This window comes from Brachyistius frenatus, unplaced genomic scaffold (genome assembly GCF_029030835.1).
Source record: "Brachyistius frenatus isolate BFR_SWC_R1_liver_20210118 unplaced genomic scaffold, ASM2903083v1 Contig_51, whole genome shotgun sequence".
Classification (NCBI taxonomy): Eukaryota; Metazoa; Chordata; class Actinopteri; family Embiotocidae; genus Brachyistius; species Brachyistius frenatus.
Genome location: NW_027210650.1, coordinates 1,136,328 through 1,158,127, shown reverse-complemented (window position 1 = coordinate 1,158,127; position 21,800 = coordinate 1,136,328). Strand labels below are relative to the sequence as shown.

General features: G+C 44.2%; 2 protein-coding genes across 3 annotated transcripts in view; both read right to left on the bottom strand.

Annotated features, from left to right (window-relative positions):
* LOC138624407 (thyroid hormone receptor alpha-B) overlaps window positions 1–21,800 on the bottom strand; it is a 152,339-nt gene that overhangs the window by 93,412 nt on the left and 37,127 nt on the right. Inside the window, exons 1-2 of one of the 2 annotated variants that reach the window (XM_069704598.1) lie at window positions 13,663–14,029; window positions 13,381–13,418 (exon numbers count right to left, since the gene is read on the bottom strand). The exons of the other annotated variant lie outside the window; for it this stretch is intronic. The gene's annotated coding sequence lies outside the window, so the exon portion shown is untranslated. Of the gene's footprint in view, window positions 1–13,380; window positions 13,419–13,662; window positions 14,030–21,800 lie in introns of those variants that run through there. 2 annotated transcript variants of the gene reach the window in all.
* Window positions 20,630–21,800, bottom strand: part of myo1d (myosin 1D) — a 200,672-nt gene continuing 199,501 nt past the window's right edge. Inside the window, exon 23 of the transcript XR_011311148.1 lies at window positions 20,630–20,649. The gene's annotated coding sequence lies outside the window, so the exon portion shown is untranslated. The remainder of the gene's footprint in view (window positions 20,650–21,800) is intronic.

Below are 21,800 nucleotides of genomic sequence, written 5' to 3'. Positions count from 1 at the left end.
CTACAAACAAGCAGCGTTGTTCCCTTCTGCTTCTGTAAATAATATTCTTGCTGCGGGGGGTTTTGCTGCTAAATGAATTTGAAAGGGGGGAGCCGCTCCGCTGCAGCTCTGAGAGTAAGACCTTCGACTGGCAGCAGGCTAAGTGCTCTCGAGGGCAGCGGGAAAAGCCTTAAAAAAACACACAAAAAAACCACCCGTCGAATCCCATCCATGTGTTTGCATATTATGCAAATCACCCCGAGTTACTTAAGTGCAAATTCAGAGCGTACAGATGTCCATCTGAGTTCCTGTGACGGCTCCTTTTCCAAATCAGCTTACACGCCGCTCCGACACATTAACATCACTCACGTCAGATGTGCCACCTGTGAGACGCCGGCGATACGATTTCGGACGCAGAATAAACTTCGTTTCCTTTGTTTTGACTTTGTTACACAAGAGTGCGAGCGTCAATGCCATTAATGCTCATTCCTGCTTTGATCCGATTCGCTGTTCCTCCGTGTTTCTTGTGTACAGAACAAGTCAGTTCCACATGGGATTAATCCAATGTGCTTTACTTTTAGAGCAGTCTGTTGGTTTGCATAGTTTAAAAGCTTAGCTGTTACGTGTGGACTTGGACACACAACTCTCACTCGCGCGCACGCACACACACACGCGCACACACACACACGCGCACATGCACACACACACGCACACGCACGACGCTGTAACCGAGCCAATGTGGAGATTGATCAACTGGGTTGTGTCCAAATTAAAACCCGTCCTCTGCAGACATGCCAAGCATAATAACTCTCCTGTCTTTGCACTTTTCTTTGGCAGGGAAAAGTGGCGAGTGGGGAAAGAAAAAAAGAAAGAAAGAAGAAGAAGAAGAAGAAGAAATGCACGCGTGAGAAAAAGAGAGATGCATTTGGATAATGTCTTGACACCCATTGCAGAAGGAGGAAGGCCTGCTTCTCAGATGTCTGACCCATTTTCTGCTCTCGCTCCCTGCCTCTCATCCTTTCTCTCTAATTTCCATCCTTCCTCTAAATCTACAGTGGAGAAAGCTCTGTGACTCAAGATTCATCGGAGCTGCAGTGAAACGCACCGCCACGTTACGCACACACACACACACACACACACACACACACACACACACACACACACACACACACACACACACACACACACTTTAATAGCATAACACGGGCAGCTACGCCGTCGGCTTCACGTCGCGCTCGTGTCCCGTACGCGTTGATCGGTATGCAGAACGAGAGGCCGGCGTTCCAACACACAGACGGTTCAATAATCAATTATTCACCGGCTGGAAATACACTGGCGCTCATTTCTAATAATAAAATCATCTGTGTGCACAGCTGTTAGATGCATAAACAAACAAACAAAAAAAGCAGTATTTATGGCCATTTCTGAAGGAATCCAACGGAGTCACGTTAAGGCCGCAATGATGAATGTATGTGTCATCGTGTACGTTAATGAGGAGAAATTTGAGGAGGAAAAAAAAAAAAAAAGGTGGGATGTTCGACCTTCTCTGAAGCTGAAGTAGAAATCTCAAAGATAAACGTACAGTTGTTGCAATTACACAAGTTACCAACTAAATAAAATATGTAAACTTTTTGTCGGTGCGATCTCCGTTTCCGTGGCAACACGTGGGGATATGACTAATAACAGTCACGTCACACGTTGTACGTTTACAACTCCAGCAAGTAGGCCGGCCCTTAGCAACGAGCCTTAGCAACGACCCTAGCAACGGAGACGATTTTGTACTCCGTTTTCAATGGGATTTCTCAAATCTGACAAAACATATCGCACACGGAAACACGAAACTGCTTAACTAGCCGTTTGCGACGGAGGTGTCGGAGTGATATTTTCTAGTGGTGAGCACGCCGTGCCGTCGTTACAAACGTTCAGCTGACCAATCAGATCTCTCGGTCAGAACCACATGGTACAGTCGCTGCATTGCTCGATGCCTCATTCTGCTCTGAATCCTTCCTGCATACGAGTTCAATCTGAATCCTGTGCGGGGGGGGGGGGGAATACATCCGGGAGGTCATTTATTACTGCGTATACACTGGACCGCTATTGCTGGAACAAAACGTGCACCACAAATTGAATCAGAAAAAGGTCAGATTCTCACTTTAAAGAAACCGAAACTGCAGGAAAAGTATCTGAGACAATATTTTCCTTGGAATTTGGATGAACTGGCACTTTAACAACGTCCAGAAACACCAAATTATAGGAAAACCGATGACAGCCTGGAAATCCTTTTAAAAACTTGGGACTCTGCCTTTAGGAAGTGATTGACAGGATTGGGGGAAAGCACACCAGGTATATTTAAATGAGGTGAGCTATGAAGAAGACAGCTGGTACGGACACTTAAACTTAATTTGCGATGCAGCAGAGAGGACCTCGGGTCGCCTTCAGTCAGAAACTCCCCCCCGCCCCCGCCCACCCACCGTGTCAGATAAGGGTCTGTTGACACACAGGAATAACAAGCGGAAGCAATGGAGTGTAAACGGTGCGTTTTCACGTGACACCCGCATAAACAGGAGCCCACAGAATAAATTAGCCCGTCGTCCCAACACATGATCTGCGTCCCGTCTCCCCCTTTATGGTAATTCATCACCGTGATGTCGTCCGTTTATAGCTTCTCTCTCTCCAGAAGGTCGGGAAGGTCATCGCTTGCCTGCTTTGGCACAGACGAGGACTACAGATGTGAAAGTAGGGACGTCTCGCTATGGGGACCAGCTGGACGCCGTCCAACCTGGACAAGGGTCAGGGACACGAGCGAGAGGACACAGCGAGCATTCGGGGGGCCTCGACTCCGACGGCCGCCAGCTCGTCACCCCCCCCGCCACCACCCTCTCCCCAAATCTTCTACGAGCGCTCCTTCAGCCAGCTTCATTATTTTGACAGTTTATCTTCACACCCTGAGTTTGTGGATTCTTATTGTGTAGGTGTCGTTAAACTTTACAGACCTGGCTGTTACATTAAATTACAGAAAGAAAAAAGAAGATACACACAGCTGCTGCTGCTGCTGTTTGTTGCTGCTATCGGCCCTTTAACTCCAGATTCTGCAAATATGTATCTGTGCCTTTAATTTGTACAACACACGAGATACTATGTTCGAGCTTTACAGTATCCAGAGGGTTGTTTTTTTTTGTGGTTGTTGCGATCAAAAAAGCTGATTTTGCGGCAGATTTTCTCAAAAATGGAACTGCCTTCAAAATAAGAGCTTTAAATATCACAAACCGCAAATGTTTCAGGTTGCTCGAATTTGCAGTAAAAAGATGACGATTTCCTGGAGGGGAATGATTCTCATGAAAACACATATTCCCCTCAAAGTCAAAGTAAATACACGAATATGACTGAAAATGAAACTTTCCCCGTCATTGATAACGGTAATACTCGACATACAACCGTCCGCATGCAGGAAGTTGTTGCAGTCATACAGGACTGTTGGCAACGTCTTGCGCCACTCAGTGTCATCTTGCAACGAACAAAAGCTGCACAGTTGTTGCCGGGTCCGGCATGAAACAGTCACCGAGTCGCCGCACACAAACAGGGAGCTGGATGACTGCAAAGTGAACCGCAAATACCTCCGTGTATATCACTATGTGCAAATAAAGACTTCGGAGGTGGGAAATGACCTGTAAAATCTAGAGTCCTTACCTAAGAATAGCTGCCTGCACGTTGCTTGTGAACACGGAGGCGCAGTGTTGATACGTGTGCATATCGTTCGTGTGTGTGTGTGTGTGTGTGTGTTGCTGCCAGGCCAAAGCGGCTGCAAGGCGGTGCGTAGCGCACACTAATCACACAGCGATTGCCTCACACTTTTGACTATTGAGTTTCCTGCTAACCGGGCCAGCGATGATGAGGAAAACATGAGCCACATGGAGATGGTGCAGATATGCAAGCACACACACACACACACACACACACACACACACACACACACACACACACACACACACACACACACACACACACACACACTACAAAAAACCCTACCACATACCACCCACATAAAAGTTCGTAAAAAAGAGAAAGGTGTTACTCTCGGCGCTGGCAGGAGGCTGAATGAGCTCGGACTCCTCCGCCGTCTACTGCACGCCAGCGTTTCTTCACTGGCTGCAGTTGAGACGACTCGGATGAGGAATGTGCAGCCATGCCAGATCAGCAAGTCCTGCAGTCCTCTCTCTCACACACACACACACACACACACACACACACACACACACACACACACACACACACACACACACACACACACACACACACACACACACACACGCGCCGCTTTGCATTCTGGACCTCCTGGTGCTCAGCTCCTCATCCTTCCAGTTGGCCAGCAGCACCAGCAGGTAGAGATGAAACGCCCTCGCTCGGCTTCTCCTCGCTGCTGAACTGTCCTCGGAGGTTGTTGCGCACCAGGCGAGGATAAAACGCCGAACAAATCCCCGCATCGTTGCAGCTGGTTAATAATATGGAGACGGTGATGAGAATGATGTTTAAAAAATAATTAAAATACAGTGCTTTGAGTTTTTAATTGGGTTCAATGAGCGTTCATAAAACAACAGCCGTCTTGAATAACGAGTTGGGTTTTTAGGAGGCACAGCGCCAACACACGATTACTGCTGGATGGTTTTTTTTGTTTGTTTGATTGTTTGCACATTTTCACACCTAAAGCTGAACAAATGTCCCTTTTAACAACCGCAGCGCACAGCTTTCAGGTGAATCACAGCCAGGACGTATTACAGTATCAAACTTCCAATGAGTAAAACAAAATGTGAAACCCAGTAGTATAAGAATATCAACCGCTGACTTATTGAATTACATGCTTGTTTTTTTCCGCCATTAATACTACGATCTTATTCCGCACAGTACGGTACAGTTCGGGCTTTGGAGTTTGATGACTGATTAATCGGACATTTAATTTCTTGATTAGCTGGTTTGGAGCGTCAAAGTGGAAGAACAAAAATGTGGGTTTTACTTGACGTTAGCCTAGTTTGTTGTAAAAGGTTGAAAGGTGTTAAATCCATGTGGACAGCGGGCGAAACCTGCAGAGTTTGGATTCATTAAAAGCCACAAAAGTCACGCTTTGATTCGACTTTGCAGGTGAACAAAGCCTCTAAAATCAATAACATGAAAATAAAATCTACTAAGCTATAAGGACAGAGTAACAAAACTAATATTGTCTGTTATTTAGAGCGAGGCCTGTCACAAATATTTCATATTCGCCTGACTGTGATTATCTGAGCCGACTGGATGAAACCGTGTTCAACGCCAACGAATGCCTCTTATTCTTCCACGGGATGTTTGTGCACATTAAAAAAAAACAGCATAACACTTTGTTTATCACAATTATTTGTATGGCAAATTATCATCAATTAAAATGTTATGATCGTGAAAGCCCTGATCAAAGTGTTATCTTGAAATAAATTGACATTAATGTTTTGAGTATTCAAAATGTTAATCACAGCGATCATCCCACATTATTAATCATCTCTCTTTTCTTTTTTTTTACATGTCTTTTCATCTTTATTATAAAACCTACTAGCAAAGTGTCAGACGACGAGTGCGTTGACGTGTCGTGTGATAATAATCAAGACAAAAAAAAGGAAGATGCATCGCAAGCAGTCATTGGCAGCGCAGCATCGACAAATTGTTGAGGAGGTGACTCATGTATTTCCTGTTACCAACAAACCTCGCAGAACAAATAACCACAGCGTAACCCACCTGCAGCTGTGAAATAAAAGACAGTCAATTTCAGCCTTTATTGTTCATGATATATCACAGGCCAACTGACAAAATGCTCCCAACGCAAACACAAAGGCAGGAACTCAGAACAAAACCGAGTTTCACTTTTCCGTCAAATGTAGCACACTTCACTTTAATCAGAGGAAGGAAAACAGGCAGCCGATGACTTTGGAAATGTGAAGTAAGAAGACGAAGAGTTTCCTCGAGCTGAAAGAGTGTAAACGGAGAGGCCCGGCGGGTCGCCGTCAGTCACACTTCAAAAGGACCCCGGCTAAAATCTGAGGTGAACTTTAACCTCGCAGACAGACATTACAAAAAAAAAAATAACAAACTAATTCTCCAGCCGGAGAATTTTGAGATATAATAAAAGGAGTAATAGCTAAAACAAATGGATAAGCAACCCTAACTTTTGTATTTCAGCCTCTAGTGGCACTCGGTGGTATTGCGCTTTATAGCACTTCCCCTTCAGCCTCATTTTTTCAGACTCGGAAACTGCGTCCACTTTTATATACAGTCTGTGGGATTGACTCACTTTTGGAGCCAGCCTCAAGAGGCCGTTCGAGGAACTGCAGTTCTTTGGGCTTCATTATCCGTCCTGGTGATTACCTCTCAGTTAAAACTAATGGATAACAGTTGAAATAGATGAGCAAGTTAAAAGTACTTGAAAACATGGCAGAAATATTTAGCTACAAATAATTTCAAGCTAAAAAACATTATTAATGGTGAATTGCAGTTGTAACCACATCACTTCACCAAATGGTCCTCAACACTGATTACACAATTCCTGAGTAAGAAAAAGAAAAAAGAAATAACGCTAAAATACCACCATTTATATTCTTTGCAGTTTAATGTCACAAATGTAAACAAATCAAATCAACACATCTGGAACAACTGGCCAGTGGTGTCGCTAAAGGGGGACTTCAGTTTGTCCAACAGGGTAATGGGAGAGTCTGACAAGGAGGACTGATGCTGCTGAACAAGCAAACTTGCAGCCTCCTTCACGCCTGACACCTAAAGGCCCGATTCCACCGCGTCCGAAGTGGAAAGCCGTGGTCCTAAATGAAAAGCTGCACGTTTCTATTCTGATCCGACTGTGCAACCAGAGGTCTTTATTTGGTCTTGTAATTGTAAATGTAGCTACTTCATAGCCAGCACAAACACTAAAAGGTGTCTGGCATAAGTAGAGGTCTTAGCCAGAAAAAAAAAAAAAAAAAAAAATTACAATAATCAAGAGGTGGATTCTCGAAGCTTTGCCAAACCATCAGGAGTTTGGAACGAGTCCATCCAAATTGCCTCAGGCATGACAGATTACAAAACAGGGAGCAATAAAACTTCCTTCTCCAAAGCCGACCATTAACTCAGCTCCTCATTCAGAGGGTTGGGGAGGAATTCAAGCAGAGGAAGCTTAATAGAGAAATCTAAATTCCCGTTTTCAAGAAGTAATCCTGGTAAAATCCATTCAACAGTGCAGTAAAACAGCAGCAGGCCAAAAAGCATTAAACACACTCGGATGGGATAAATAAAAAAAAAAAAGAAAAGAAGAAGGTCAAATTATCCTGTACTCATGGCTTTTTTTTTTTTCTTCCCACACTTGCAGTAATGAAATGCTGACCGATATACAGTGAAGAGCCGTGTCGCCATGACATGACTTGGGTCACGGCCAAAACTTCTAATTGTGGGGTTTTACAAGCGTCTCTTTTTAGTTATTCATTACCGCAGCAGATAATATGGTGCAGCGTGGAAAGTTTCCAAGTGGAGGCAGGAAGACTCGTAAAGCGTGCACTGCAACACGATTGACTTCATCAGTAAACGGTATCAGCCGCAAACAGCGGGAGGAGCTCGATGGGCGTTATATCCGTGTATTATTTATACGCTGCAAAAAATGTTGTTTTATTTTTCAAAACAAGTACAAACATTCTCTGGATTTCTCGGCTTTTCGCTGCAAAAATGTGTTTTATAGTTTATAGGTTCCCTTCAGAGGAACCTTTTCACCTCAAAAATAGACTTTGATTGAAATGAAAGTGTCCCGAGAGCCGCTCGTGTCTTAGGAACGTTCATTCACATAGCTGAGCTCCACCCAGACCAGCTGTGTAAGCTTCTTTTTTCTTTTTTTACATGGAGAATGTTTGTTCATTAATAATAATAGCATCGTTCTCTCAGACGGATTAAAAAATAATAAACAAATAAAAATGCTTAAATGGATGGCCACATGTTTATGTGTGTGTGTGTGGGGGGGGGGAGGCATTTTTTTTCTAACTCTCCTGGGAGCTACCGGTAGCTTCTCCTGCTCTCCAGTAAATCTCCAGTCATCTTTTATGACTTGTATTTTCTGGTGCCCTCGTCTGGCGTGGCCGCATACAAACAAGCTCCTAATCGCACACATTAATTCCTCTCAGGAACTCAAAATGCTACCGCAGGTCTTAATTTAACGGCGTCGGTGTTTACGACACACAAAAACAAAAGACGAGCCGCTTTATTGTCTCGTGAACCAAGTTGTCGAACACGTCTGCAGGCGTGCGGTGACTTCATTTCTACTCCACTGCATGAAACCGAGGCGGCTCTCCAAAGGGAGGGGAGTGAAAGCGGGTTCAGCGCCAGTAAATGTGGGATTGGACTCCTCTTCCCTCGCAAAGCGCTCCGCTTCACCCTGGCAAAAATAAAACCTCGCGGGCCTCGCTGCCAAATATTCCCGTTGATGAAAAGCCAGTTGTGAGTGGCCGGCAGCGCCAAGGCGGACTGGTGTTAATAAGAGAGAAGTGCGACTGTGTAAAACACTCTCGCAACTCTTTCTGGCCAATGAAAGCCGTTTTACAAGTTTATTATTTTCGTTGGTGATTTGGAGGCTGACGGAGAGGAACACAGAGCAGCAGAGGGTAATAACAGTTCGACGGCACGGGGGGGATAAAATAAATAAATAAATAAATAAAAATAAAAAGAGATAAGTGGGGGAGCTTTTAATAAACCATCTGCATGGAAAAACCACTGCTCAACAGAAACAAGTGAAGAAAACCGCCCAAAAGAATAAAATGAAACCTTAACCCACCGAGTGTGGACGAGAAGGGAGGAGCCACAAGACATCTCATGTAACGTACGCGCGCGTGTGTGTGTGTGTGTGTGTGTGTGTGTGTGTGTGTGTGTGTGTGTGTGTGTGTGTGTGTGTGTGTGTGTGTGTGTGTGTGTGTGTGTGCGCGCTACAGTATCTTGGAAGACAGCAGGACCCCCAGCAGTCAGCGTGAAGACCGGTGGTAAGCACACAGATAATCTTTTGTCGTGTTCACCATGACAGCATGCTTATCAGCAGCGCAACACAAACGTGCTTCACACTGGAAGAGTTGACCTGATGAGGTTTGTAGTGGCAGCTGCCATCACGGCCATTACACCATGAATACACAAATATTACAGCAGGGAAACAGCCACGGACACACATTACTTCTATTATTATTATTATTATTATTCTATACATATATATAACCGAAATGTTAATAGTTGCTGCTTCTCTCTGCTTTATGCCATTGTACAAAATGTATATTTGAGGTTTGGCGAGACAAAATAAACAAGACAAACATGTTGGTGTACAGCGAACATTACTTGATCAATCCAAGCGTAATCTTAACATTACTCAGTCATGGAAACCATAATAAAATTAAAAAATTTAAAAAAAAACATGAATACTGACCATAATTAAAACCACTGGAGGCAATATGACCTTTGACCTGTTGTCTTATCCGTTCTGTATCACATGGCACACCTACTTGTTGATGATATGGGCGTAGCAGTGATTTTCATTCAATATTTTAGTGATAGACTTGAATTACAAGGCGATCAATACCGTACTTATGCAGCTAGGGGGCGATATTTCGCTGGAAGGTGTTGGGATGAGTCACGATTTTTGAATAATCGTTCAAATATGAAATAAATTGATTCGTATACGCAACTATCGTTCTTCCGTATTTCCCCTGTTTTTAGCGGCGCCTGGTTGTAATACGTTACTCCCGTCAGAAGGTGGCGGTAACGCACCTAAAAGCTGAAGGAGAAGAACACGTAGCTACAAGCCTCCGAAACTTTTTGCAGGTAAAACCGAGCGGCGCAGTGATTTTAAAATAGCCGATGAACAACTGAACGGTTACGAGCTGATTTCGAAGGGTGTTATTTATTTATCTTTTGCTTGAAATGCTCGTCCCGAGCACGGCGGTCGATGTCAGGAATCCCACGAAAAGACAAAGCCAACCGGGACTCACTGACGAGTCCAAAACAATCCCCGGTATGTCATCCCATCAATCCCACAAACCCGTCGTTGTCCGATCATCCTAAGTGGTCGTGAAGCTCTCGAGTCTGTCGGTCATCACGATTTCATTCATGCTCGAACTCGTTCGCCGGCACGCAGGCGGATTCAGTGAAAGACGCCTGATGTTTCGATGAGTCATCTGAACACTCTCCTCACGCATGAGGCGTCCAGTTCGTCTGCTCAAATGAAAATAAGCTGAATGCAACGTTTCTGTTCCTGAAGGGGAGCTTTTTGTTGACGTGTAAACACAATCTATACCTCACACGGCCGCAAAATCTATTAGCCCGGCTTCGGTGCAGAAACCGGTGATGCTCAGATGACGTGTTGTGATTGGCTGAATTTGCTCCGGCTGAATAGATGGTGTGAACCAACCTACAAGTCTGTAGCATATGGGGGGGTGATGGGGGTGATGGGGTTTCGTCATCGGCGAAAACGCGGCAGAGCGCCTCGGGGAGCAGCATTCATCCGAGGTCAGACAGAAAAAGTGAAGACGAGGGAATAACAGGCGTGTCCCTTCTATTGTAGTCCAACACGGTAGGTAGAAAAAAAAAAAAAAGGCGACAGCGAACACGTCACACGCGACGCCAACCTCAGCTAATCCGCTAGAAATGTGCCGACCTGCAGCTTTGAACATCCTCCGAGGTCCGATAGATGATGCTTGAGGATCAGGATCAGGATCAGGATCAGGACCCTCCCCACCCACCCCCTCCCCCAGTTCAGGAATAGCTCTTGACATATTGGCCTACCCAGAATGCCCTCTGCCTCTCCAGACAGCTCTGACATCATTATACAGCAGATACAGACCAGGACATCAGCTGCACAGTGGAGGTTATATAAGTGAGCGCTCTATGTTTCTTAGCATTCAGCACTGCTGCCCCGCCGTGGGGGAATAGGAGGGGATGGGAGTGGATGACGAGAGAGAAGGAGGAGGAGGAGGAGGAGGAGGAGGAGGAAGGGAAGGAGAAGGAGAAGGAAAAAAAAAAAAAAAAAAAAAACAGAGCACAGAGGCCAAGAAGAAAGACAGACAGAAAGAGGGTCACAAAAAGAGAGGCCCGCTGGGGTGCTGGATGCCGGAAGAGAGTGAGGAAGGTCACCTCTGGCCCCCTGAAGGAGCCCCAGCCAAGAGGAGGAGGAGGAGGAAGAGGAAGAAGAGAAGAGAAGAGAAGAGAAGAGAAGAGAAGAGAAGAGAAGAGAAGAGAAGAGAAGAGAAGAGAAGAGAAGAGAAGAGAAGAGAAGAGAAGAGAAGAGAAGAGAAGAGAAGAGAAGAGAAGAGAAGAGAAGAGAAGAGAAGAGAAGAGAAGAGAAGAGAAGAGAAGAGAAGAGAAGAGGATAAAGATATAGACCAGGTCACATGAGGCTGCATCCATCCACCCTGCATGTGTTCATTTGTACAACCCTGTTACATCACTCATTCAAGGAAGCAAAGCCAGTTCTTTACAATATAGGAAATAAAAGAAAAGTACTTTTCTGTGATAAAAAAAAAACATCCCCTAAATGTCGAGGTTTATCTATTTGCTTCTGCAGGCCCTTCGCTTACACTTTGTGCATTTTTAAAGTCGCACCCGACAGAGAACAGAGCTAATAATCAACCCGGGAACAGAGCACGGCGATTTAAACTGATGGCTAATGATTAATGAACAGTGCCGGCCCATCTGACGTGAAGTAACTCGCGCTCTAGCTCCTCACACATTTAAATAACGATGACAGACGCCCTGACACCTTCGCAGTTGGCACAGCTTCATCACGCATTTACCCACGATGTCATAATAATCTATATTTTCCACTTTGATTTTATGACATGCCACTTTTGATAAATGCCCCTAAAAAGAGGTTGTTTTTTCCCCTTTTACTGCGTTCCCTCTGCAAATACCTTCACAGTCTTAATAACTCCAACATCCAACAGTCATCTTAACCTTGCGCGCAAAAAAGTAGGTTTCGGTGTGCCAGAGGAAGTGCTTCTGTTGCGAGCTTCGGGGATTTGGACTCGCAAGAGCATCCAGCTTCTAGATTGTCACTTTCTATCAGCGCAGTGAGAGATGCGAGAGCGCCGCCGAGGATCGGGAGAGCCTGAGAAGGGCTTTGAGCAGAGTGGCTGCACTGAGTGATTCAATTATTACGGCGATGAAGGCTCACACACACACACACACACACACACACACACACACACACACACACACACACACACACACACACACACACACACAAACAGCTGCAAACGCACCGAGCAAACTATCACCATTATAGTCGGGATCTGCAATCATGATGTTTGTTGTCTTTGAGGGAAAAGTACACTGCGAATTGTGTTGTATTCTGCAGGCATATTTATTTCAAACCAATCCTTGTTTTCTCTGTGTGTGTGTGTGTGTGTGTGTGTGTGTGTGTGTGTGTGTGTGTGTGTGTGTGTGTGTGTATGTGTTTTGAACTGAGTCACAGCGTCCGTGGGAATTAAATATCCACCGTGACAGCTTTAATGCAACACACACGGTGTCCCAACTACAACAGGAGATCTGATGTGGGATCATCTGCATGCAGACATGTAACTATAAAACTCCAAACAAGCGACTACGTTTGCAGAGATGCGTGAAATATTTAAACACCGATGACCTCGTGGGCATGCAAGCACATGCGACTGGACTTGAACTTGTTTTCCCATTCAGTACAACCTCCTCCGAGTTTATTCTAGGTCACTGTGATGCACAGATGTGTTATCAATTCTCTCGTATTGACCATATTGGATTGTCAGAGTCCCTTTCTGCAACACCTGAGGGGCAAGGTAACCAACTTAAAGTCTCCCTGCAGGAGTCCTGGGGGACACTTAAAGCTGCTGATCATTATCAGTTGGTCGAGCAGCCTCTTTCTGTGCGCGCGTGTGTGTGTGTGTGTGTGAGCGCACGTGTGATTGGACCATGCGCACGCCTGAGCGCAGCCGCAGCAGGCGTGAATCCAAGTCCGGGCCCAGAGAGCTGCACACACAGTACACAAGCACAAATAAATAAATAAATAAATGAATAAATAAATAAAAGAGGGCCCCCCCCCCCCCAAAAAAAAAAAAAAAAACCGGCACCATTTACCGGCTGTACGGTCACATCCGGCAGCGTTTCACCGCCAACCGGAGAGGGAGAGACGACGGTGGAGGAATGGCTGCACACGGACCGAGAGACGCTGCTTACTGTACGGGAACAACTGTACGGGAACACCGTGTGTATGTTTGGCTGTTGATCCGATCTGTCAAACCCAGCTACTGGAGGGCTAACACCGCCCCTGCACACCACGCCGCAAGGCGTCGGATTAAAAGGAGAAAAAAAAAAAAAAAAAAAAAAAGCCTCGATAACGACACTTACCGTCGGTTCGCCGCGGCGTGGACACCCACCGTCCGGGGCTGGATAATGAGAGGGGAGGGGGGGGACAGGCGGAAATGAAGCGGGAGAAAGTCAAGGCTGGCTCCTCCGGTTTCTGCACAAGTGTAAAGCGGCGGCGGCGGCGGGCGGCGCTGGATGGCTAACCGTCCCACCCCCCACCCACCACCACCCCCACCACCGTCTCCACCACCACCTCTCTCTTCACTCCGAGCCCCGGTCCTCCGCCGAGCTGCTTTTGCGCCTCGTACCGTCAAAAATGTTTACCTCCGCGTGCTCGCACAACGTGCCCCCTTTTTTTGTTGTTGTTGTTGTTGTTGTTGTTGTTTTTAGCCTCCTTCCTGCTCTCCTGCTTCTTCTTCTTCTTCTTCTTCCTCTTCTCTCTTTTTTGTTGTTGTTGTTGTTGTTGTTGCGTGAAAACGAGTCGTTAAATGTCCCCGTGCGTTGCCTTCCAGTAGTGTTTGGATGGAGCTGCAGCGACGAGAGGGGCGAAAAGAACCCCAAAAGAAATACTACACGGTCGCTCCTCCCTCCGCTCGTGTACAGTACAGTAAAGGCTGTGTCACCACTTCTTGAAACGATCTACCGCTCTCTGCAGGACCTCCTCTGTAAAGCACACTGTACACAGCAGCACGTGGCAACTGCGGAACATCCTCTGCTTTAACTCGCCTCTTGCTGTCCTTATTTATTGACTTCATCACCATCATCACTGCGCTCAAACACCCCCTCCTCTTCCTCCTCCTCCTCCTCCTCCTCTCTGAGACCACCTTGAACTAGGTGGAGGTTAAAAAAAATAAAAAGAACATGTTTAAATAGATCAGGTGAATGGAGGAAGACACAATTATCACAGCTGATTTTATATAAATAAATAAATGAAAATATAATTATAATTTCTAAATATCTTCTGATTGGATTTAGTTAATCCAGGCACAATAAAAATGGTTTATTGTTGAAACAATACAATTATTTACGTGAAATACATTTTTATATTTTGATAAATCATTTATGCAATTTATTGAGCGGATTATTCAACTAATTTATCGTCATAATAATATTGGAAATAATATTGATTTGTGTCAAAACAACTACTCTGCTTATTTATAATTATTGTGTTGTTCAATTTATCGTCAATCATCCACAAGTGAAACACTGGGCTCTCAAACGGGAGAATTTGCTCCTTTTCTTTGTTTTTTATTTGGCAATAAAATGAATATTTGAGGGTTTTGAAGGATGCGAGTCGAACAAAACAACAAATTAAGAAGGAAATTAGGAGCCAAAAAGCGATTATCAATCACTAAGCTGATTATCTTTAATGAATTCATCGTTTCGTCTCTAAAATGAATGAAATGCCCGAGATGACACGAGATTGCTTGTTTCAACGGACCGACAGTCCAGCGTCCGATAGATCCTTCCAGCTGTGAAGCATCAACCAGAAAATATCTGACAGAAATGACTTAAATGATTAGTTTTGTATTAGTTGACAAGTTTCTTCACATTTGGCACAAACGTTCACTCGGACTCAAGGACGAACTCGCAAAATTTTGGTCACGGTTACTGCGACCTTATAAGAAAACCACAGATGTGGACAAAAGATGAAATGACATTTTATATCCGAAAAGGTCAAATTCACGGCGACGTCACGATGTTTGGTGTGACACCGGGTTGTATGTTGTCTGAAGAGACATGGACGTAAACTGCAACTTTCCTGGTTGGCAGAAGTTTTCCATTTCTAAACTGTTTTTGTTGTTGTTTTTTTGTTTTTATTGCCATTTTAAAATGCTTTCGTTCCGTTATTAGTGCATCCATCTGCATCTATTTAACCTGGTGAACTTGTTTTTTAAGTCACGTGGTATAGAGTATTACTTTTATGATATATAGACACTATATTATATATTTTTTATATTCAAATGATAGATAATAAAAACAATACACAGCAGTGATAATCCCATTCTCCTCTAATTAATCCTTTAAATGCACAGCGTGCGTGTTGGAGTGTTTTTAAAGGGATTTCTCACATTAGCAGATGATAAATGCATAAATGCAGCGAGAGGCAACATGGCCGCTTCACTTTTATACCTCACCAGGTGAGCGTGTAACCTGTTGCCTGGAAAAACAACAACGAGGAAGAAGAAATTAAAGAGAAGAAAAGGAAAACTAAAATTAGGGAATAAGGAAAGGAAAGTTAAAATGGGAAATTTAAAGACAAGAAAGTGTAGAAAAGAAAAGGAAAACAATTGAAGACAAGAAAGTAAATGAAACAATAGTCCATACTCAGCACAACCATATGAAATCTGCCCACAGTTTGCCAAGATTTTATTGAAATGTAGTTCAGATTTCTAGTTTGTTTTTGTCGAACGTTGATTCAGACAAGCTCAAACGTAAACAAGAGCAAAAGGGAAATTAATCTGCAAATATTTTGGGAACAGATGAATCTGTGCCGTCCTTCGTGCCGGCAAAACCTCTCAAACATAAATACGTGCCGCTTTTCTTTGTCGTGCAGGACACACAGATGTGGTGATACGCCCCCAAAATATTACACTTTTCTTTATCTCGCGTGCACAAGATGCTCTCTTGCTTCCATACGGTCTCTATCCACCACGGGATGTTAGATCCGTGGCTCGATTAGCCTGTAAGCAGTAGTCTCTAACATGTTAATCAAATGATAACAAGCCCGTGAACATGAGGGTTCGGGAGGTCCCCGGGGGTCCGCAGCTCTGGGACAGTTGCTCATTTTGGCCTAATTTGGATTTTTTTATTTATTTTTTACACAAGATTAAAATGAATATCATCTCTCTGGACTCTCTGGAGACTCGCTGTAAAACGAGGATTTCGGTACATTCAGCCGACGTGCGGCAACATAAAGAGCAGGACCGAGCCGAACCTCAGCCTGTCAGCTGGTCCGAATGCCGGTCGATGTCACGGCACCGGATTCGAGCCCAAAACAAAACCTAAACCGAGCCGCACGTCGGCCGCATTCCTCACGTCATGTTTGATGTTAACTTGAATGGAAGAGTTCATTAAACATGTGAAAATAAAGTCCATATATATATACATATATGATTAATTTAATTCTCGAGGCCAAATCCCTGTTGACATATATTGTGTTTCTTTGATGCCATCAGTGCCGACTCGGATCAGTTTCACCCTGTTTGGACATTTCGCAGATTAAATCAAGAAAATAACCCGCAGATTGATTGATCATGAAACTAACTGCAAAGATAGTTTGGGGGGATATTGAGACCTGCACTGAAATACAATCTAAAAAGTGACTAAATCTAACCAACGACAGAGTGCAATCACATTAATCCTCCTCTATACGGCTCCATATACAGTACGGATGGACGTCTGATAAAAGGGAAGCATCACACCTCTCCCAAAGAAATAAATCCTGTCTGAAAGAGGCTTTTGTAGCACTGAGTATTGAGTCATAAAACGTTTTGGCAATGACAAAATGTACTCCATTATATCGAGTGGGGACGATTTTCAGCAGAAACCTTCAATCCTGGATTTCTGCCCATTTGTTGTGACTTTGGTTTCCCGTTCTGTGTTTTTTTCTTCGTACTCAAACGTAGGTGTGTTATCAGCACTAGCGGTGATTCAAAGCCTTGATAGTTTTCAGTCTCGGCATTTCCTTCAGCGATTGAGCATTTACAGCCTTAATCCCAACACTTTTTTTTCTTCTTTTTTTTAGCTTTGCGTCCATTTGGCTCAAGATATAAAACTGGATTAAAACGCAGTGAAAACACAATCTGTATGGGTGATTTACTTTGAGATTTCCTCTAAGTCTGCTCTATGGAGTCACTGGAGTGCCTGTATTTCATCAGTTTAAATTATATTTTAGTTTTCTATTGGTTCAATGTGTAGCGCCGTTAGTAGAAGTTGTTATGTGCCATTTAAATGGTTCGTTATTAAACAATTATGACTGTTATGTCCATCTTCAAATGGCTCAACTGTAATCCTTTCTTAAGACTATTTTCAATAATAAACTGAAAGTGCTCCTCTTTTAAAAATTTTTGCTTTTGGGGATCCATGTTGAGTGTCGATTTGTTTTAATTCCTACCTCAGAAAACCATAAATAAATCTATAAATAAATCCATAACAAACATCCCACTTAAATCCGATAAGTGAACATCGTCTGTTCGAGCCGGCAATTTTCACACTTGAAAGCACCAGAGCTTGAAACAAATGGTTCAGATTGATCACTAGTTCTTCTCCTGCCCTCAATTCACAGTAATACGCAGTAATTTTCTTTTTGTATTTTTATCTCCTTTCACTTTGTTGGTATAACAACAAGAGCTCCACTTTAACGACAGGATGCACCTGTGACATTTTTTCCCAGCAGGTCCTCCCACTTGAAAAAACAAACGAGCGCTTCAAACCTTCGATGAGTATATGAACGCAGAAGCCGAGCAGGCGGCGGCCGCCGTCGGGGCCTGAATGTGTACGCCTGGAGATGCGACACTTTCCGATTGGCTTACATACATTTTTCAGCATGAGTTCTTCCTTTTGTCCAAATGCAAACAGGAGTGAGAGTTAATCAAACAAATGGCTGTCAAAACCTGAAACCGGAGAGGCTCCGCTCTGAATAACGGGTCGCTTCATCTGCAGCTTGTCAAGTACCTTATCGGAGATCTCTGCTGACTAACGTCTTCTTCTCTGGTCTTTTATTTTTGAGGGTGTAATGTCTTACTTTAGTGAAAACATGACACTAGAATCTGGCAGTTTTTCTTCGATTCAGGTGAATCCGTCTGGTTTTAAGATAGTAAGCGTTTCAGAAAATTCTTCAAATGGAAAATATTTCGCTGAGTCATTATTTTTGAAAGATCTCTTCATCCGAGTCCTCTTCAGACCGTTTAAAGTACTGATGTCATTTTGCCCCTCCAGGGATCCATGAATCCATTTTTATCTTAAAATCGGTCTCCGAGGCTAAATGAGAATCAGTGACTTGTTATTGTTGTTAGTGTTAGCGTTATAAGGATTTTCATTTTCATACAGTACTAGAATACAACACAGTGTCTGGTCTATAGTAGTTTTGAGCCAGAACAGTTGCAGTTTTGTCATTTGCAGGATTTAAAATGCCGACATATCTATTTCTGTGATTTCACATGTATCATCTTCCTCCCTTCCCCATCCTGTCGCTGCTCTCCGAGCACAGAAAGTTATTCAGTGTTATTGTTTGTCGTCTCCGGTGTTTTCTGCAGAAATCCTTTTGCTTTCGCCGGCCCCTTTAGATTTTTCTTCTTCTTCTTCGTCGCACAGCAACAGACTGGAAGCTCCCAGGGCAAAGACAAACAGTTTGCTGAAGACTCCGCCGGGTTTAAGATGAATCCACCCCGACCAACTGTCCGGACCCGCGAGGAGGCTGCAGGCAGGATCTCCTCGTTCTGTGTGATACGCTCTAAATCCACGTCTGATTCTTTCGTCACATTTCTATCTTTTTGAATTGCAAAAATGACATTTACTTGCACAGAAACGATTAATGTCACACGAGTCTTAACGGTGCAGTAATGTGCCACTTCTCCGTTCGTTTGACCCAAACGAGCTCCTCATTAAGACTCAACGTGTCCCACTCGCAGCCCGAACGCTCCCGTAATGTCCCTTTAAACGCTCTATTTGTAATAATAGCGAGAAACGTAGAGCAGACTGCTGCTGAGAAAATGACCCATTAAGCTTTTACGTTCACGAATATTGAGATTTAAGTGTGTTTGTGCAGGCGGGACGTAGTGAGAGGGAGGAAAAGTTAGTCAGCGTGAGGACGGCTCAGGGATCAGAGAGGGAAACAGCAGAACGTGTCAGAAGTATAAAAAGACTGAAAACCGATATGACACCATTTCACACTTTTCTGAAGCAAACTGAAAACCGAGGTGAGACGAAGGGCCGAAAAATAAAACCGTTTGAGCTGCGAGACGATTTTCAGTGACGCTGATGCGGATTTTTAGTTTGGAAACTGAGCAGCTTTTCTAAACGGATTTCTGACTGTGAGAGACGGATTATATTTCTGTCAAATATGTCTTTTAATGCAAAGTTTAATCCAATAAAACTCTGTAATTAAAACCTCTGCAGCTCAGAAAACGATTGAGTCCCTTGACCTGTTGCACCGCTGTTAATCAAACTCATTTTGTATTCTGTGTACGGTGCGTTTAAAATCCTTTCACTGATTTGTAAAGCTCTAGTTGGTCCCGGTCCATCTTATTTATCTGATTTACTTCTTTTGTATGAGCCCTCGATGGCCCTCGGGTCCTCTGCCGCTGACCTTTTAATTACACCAGGAGTGGAAACCTAAACGTCGAGGCATCGTTTAGTTTTTATGGTCCACGTCTCCCCGAGGACTCGAAGGCCGCAGAAAATCTTCATATTTAAACTCAAGATCTGCTTTTTCTTAGTCTGCTCTTCAACTGAACTTCGTTCGTGTTATATACTTATTCAATTACTTATTTATACATTTTTGACTTGGTTTTACTAATTCATGTATCTATTTTAGTTCAATTCAAGATGAATTTTTATTTATTTCACTTCACACTTCATTCACTTTTTTTTATATATATATTGTGTCGCGGCTTCATGCTAACGTTGTTTAAATAAAAAATGTTCACCTCATCAATCTATATTTAATACACCAGTGATGACAAAACGAAACCGGAAATTTTGAATTCTTTGCCGATTTATTAATTGGTTGGTTAATTAATGAATAGTTGAGCACAACAAAATACAAATTTCTGAGAAGGAGGAACCCGGCGGGTGAATCACGGACGCAAACAAAATTGTTGGCGGACATGTTTCCACCTGAAAAGGCCGAGTGCTTCCTGCAGCCCTCTTCCTTACGAGCCATTCGACAGTTGTGCGCCTGAGTGACATGCGCGTTACCGTGGCAACAGAGCTCGGATTGAACTGACAAAGTGAGCGATGACCTCAAAGTTTGCCCACACAACCACAACCACAACAACAACAACAACAGCAGCAGCAGCTGGCCTGTGATCCTACTTCACTCTGCGGTGAGGTCGGTGATCAAAGCTCCATTCACTGCTCTTAAGAAGGAGTGAATGACACCTCTGGTGGAGTCATTGTGTTCCCCCACATTAACTCACTTACTTCGTGTGTTTGGTTTTATGTGTATTTCCCTCTTTTCTTCAGTAGTTTCGCGGTAAAACCAGCGAGCGTCGCGACGTGATTCGCCATCTGCACTCGGAGACAAAACAAGCTTATCTTTGAAACGCATCCGTGAACTCATTCTCCCCCCCCCCAAAAAAAAAACTTCTCAGCTGTCCGGGGCCTCGTCTCGTCTCTTTGTGCTCGGCTCCCGAGGAAGCTGACTCATGTTCATCAACGCAGCGGGACATTTGCATTTTGCAGGCCGATTTTTTTTTTTTTTTTTTTTTTTTCTCCATCTGATCTATTTTTCTCCTCAAAAGGAAAAAGGCACTTTGATGCCCCTCAAATCTCATTATGGCCGGGGCTCAGCGACGGCAAAGACCGATTCTCCTCTGGCGCTGCAGTGGCGGGGGAGGAAATGAGGGAGGCGAAATCCCCGTGGAGCAAAAATCCAAATGGATATGGCCGCTCACGAGGAGAAAATCCTTTGACCGGCAGCGCCCGGGCGTCTGGTCCCATCGCGGGGGCCGTACCTTGTTTAGCGGTGATTAGCGACGCCCAGCGTGACACACGGATGTAGAAGTTACCCGTGATCAGGACGTGCAGACTCAGACACAATAAATCTCCACTCGGTGACCCCGTCTCCTACCGGAGGACCCGTCACAGCACCTTTAACGCTGCTGTAATCAACAGTTCCTTACGGGCCGTGGCTCAGACGACCGCGGGGCTCAGCAGCAGTTGTACAATCCTCAACGCTTCCGGTGACTTGCAGACATTGTTTGGATTTTTCCAGCCTGCAAGCTGCACTGACACGGTTCTTTCTGACCGCTCTCATCAGCACCGCTTGGAGCCACAGCAGCACTTCACTGTGGGGAGGGGGGGGGGGGGGAATAAAACAACCCACATGTGGCAAAAACAGGCAACTGGTTTCTTTAAATGTCAGCGTGGAGTTTACGGCTTGTTTCAGCCCCCAAAAAAAGAAAAATCACTTACTGCAGGCTTTGGGTCTAAAATTTAGGACATTTTAATCAAAATAAGAACCCGTTGAGTCAAAAAAAAAAAGAAGCTAAAGTTATGACCGGAGATGAATTTGTAAAACGTCTTGAGGCTAAAAGTAGCTCAGAACTGACTCAGAAAAACTCCCCAAATCATTGGGAATGTAATTCTTAATCCTAAATTTAGCACTAAAATCTGCTGTTAAATCGGCAGGATCAACAGAAATTGTCCAGCCAGCTGCCAAAAGATGCACGTTTGAGGACAAATATGTATTCAGTGCATGAGTGGGGGTGGATGGGGGGGGGGGGTTCATAATAATC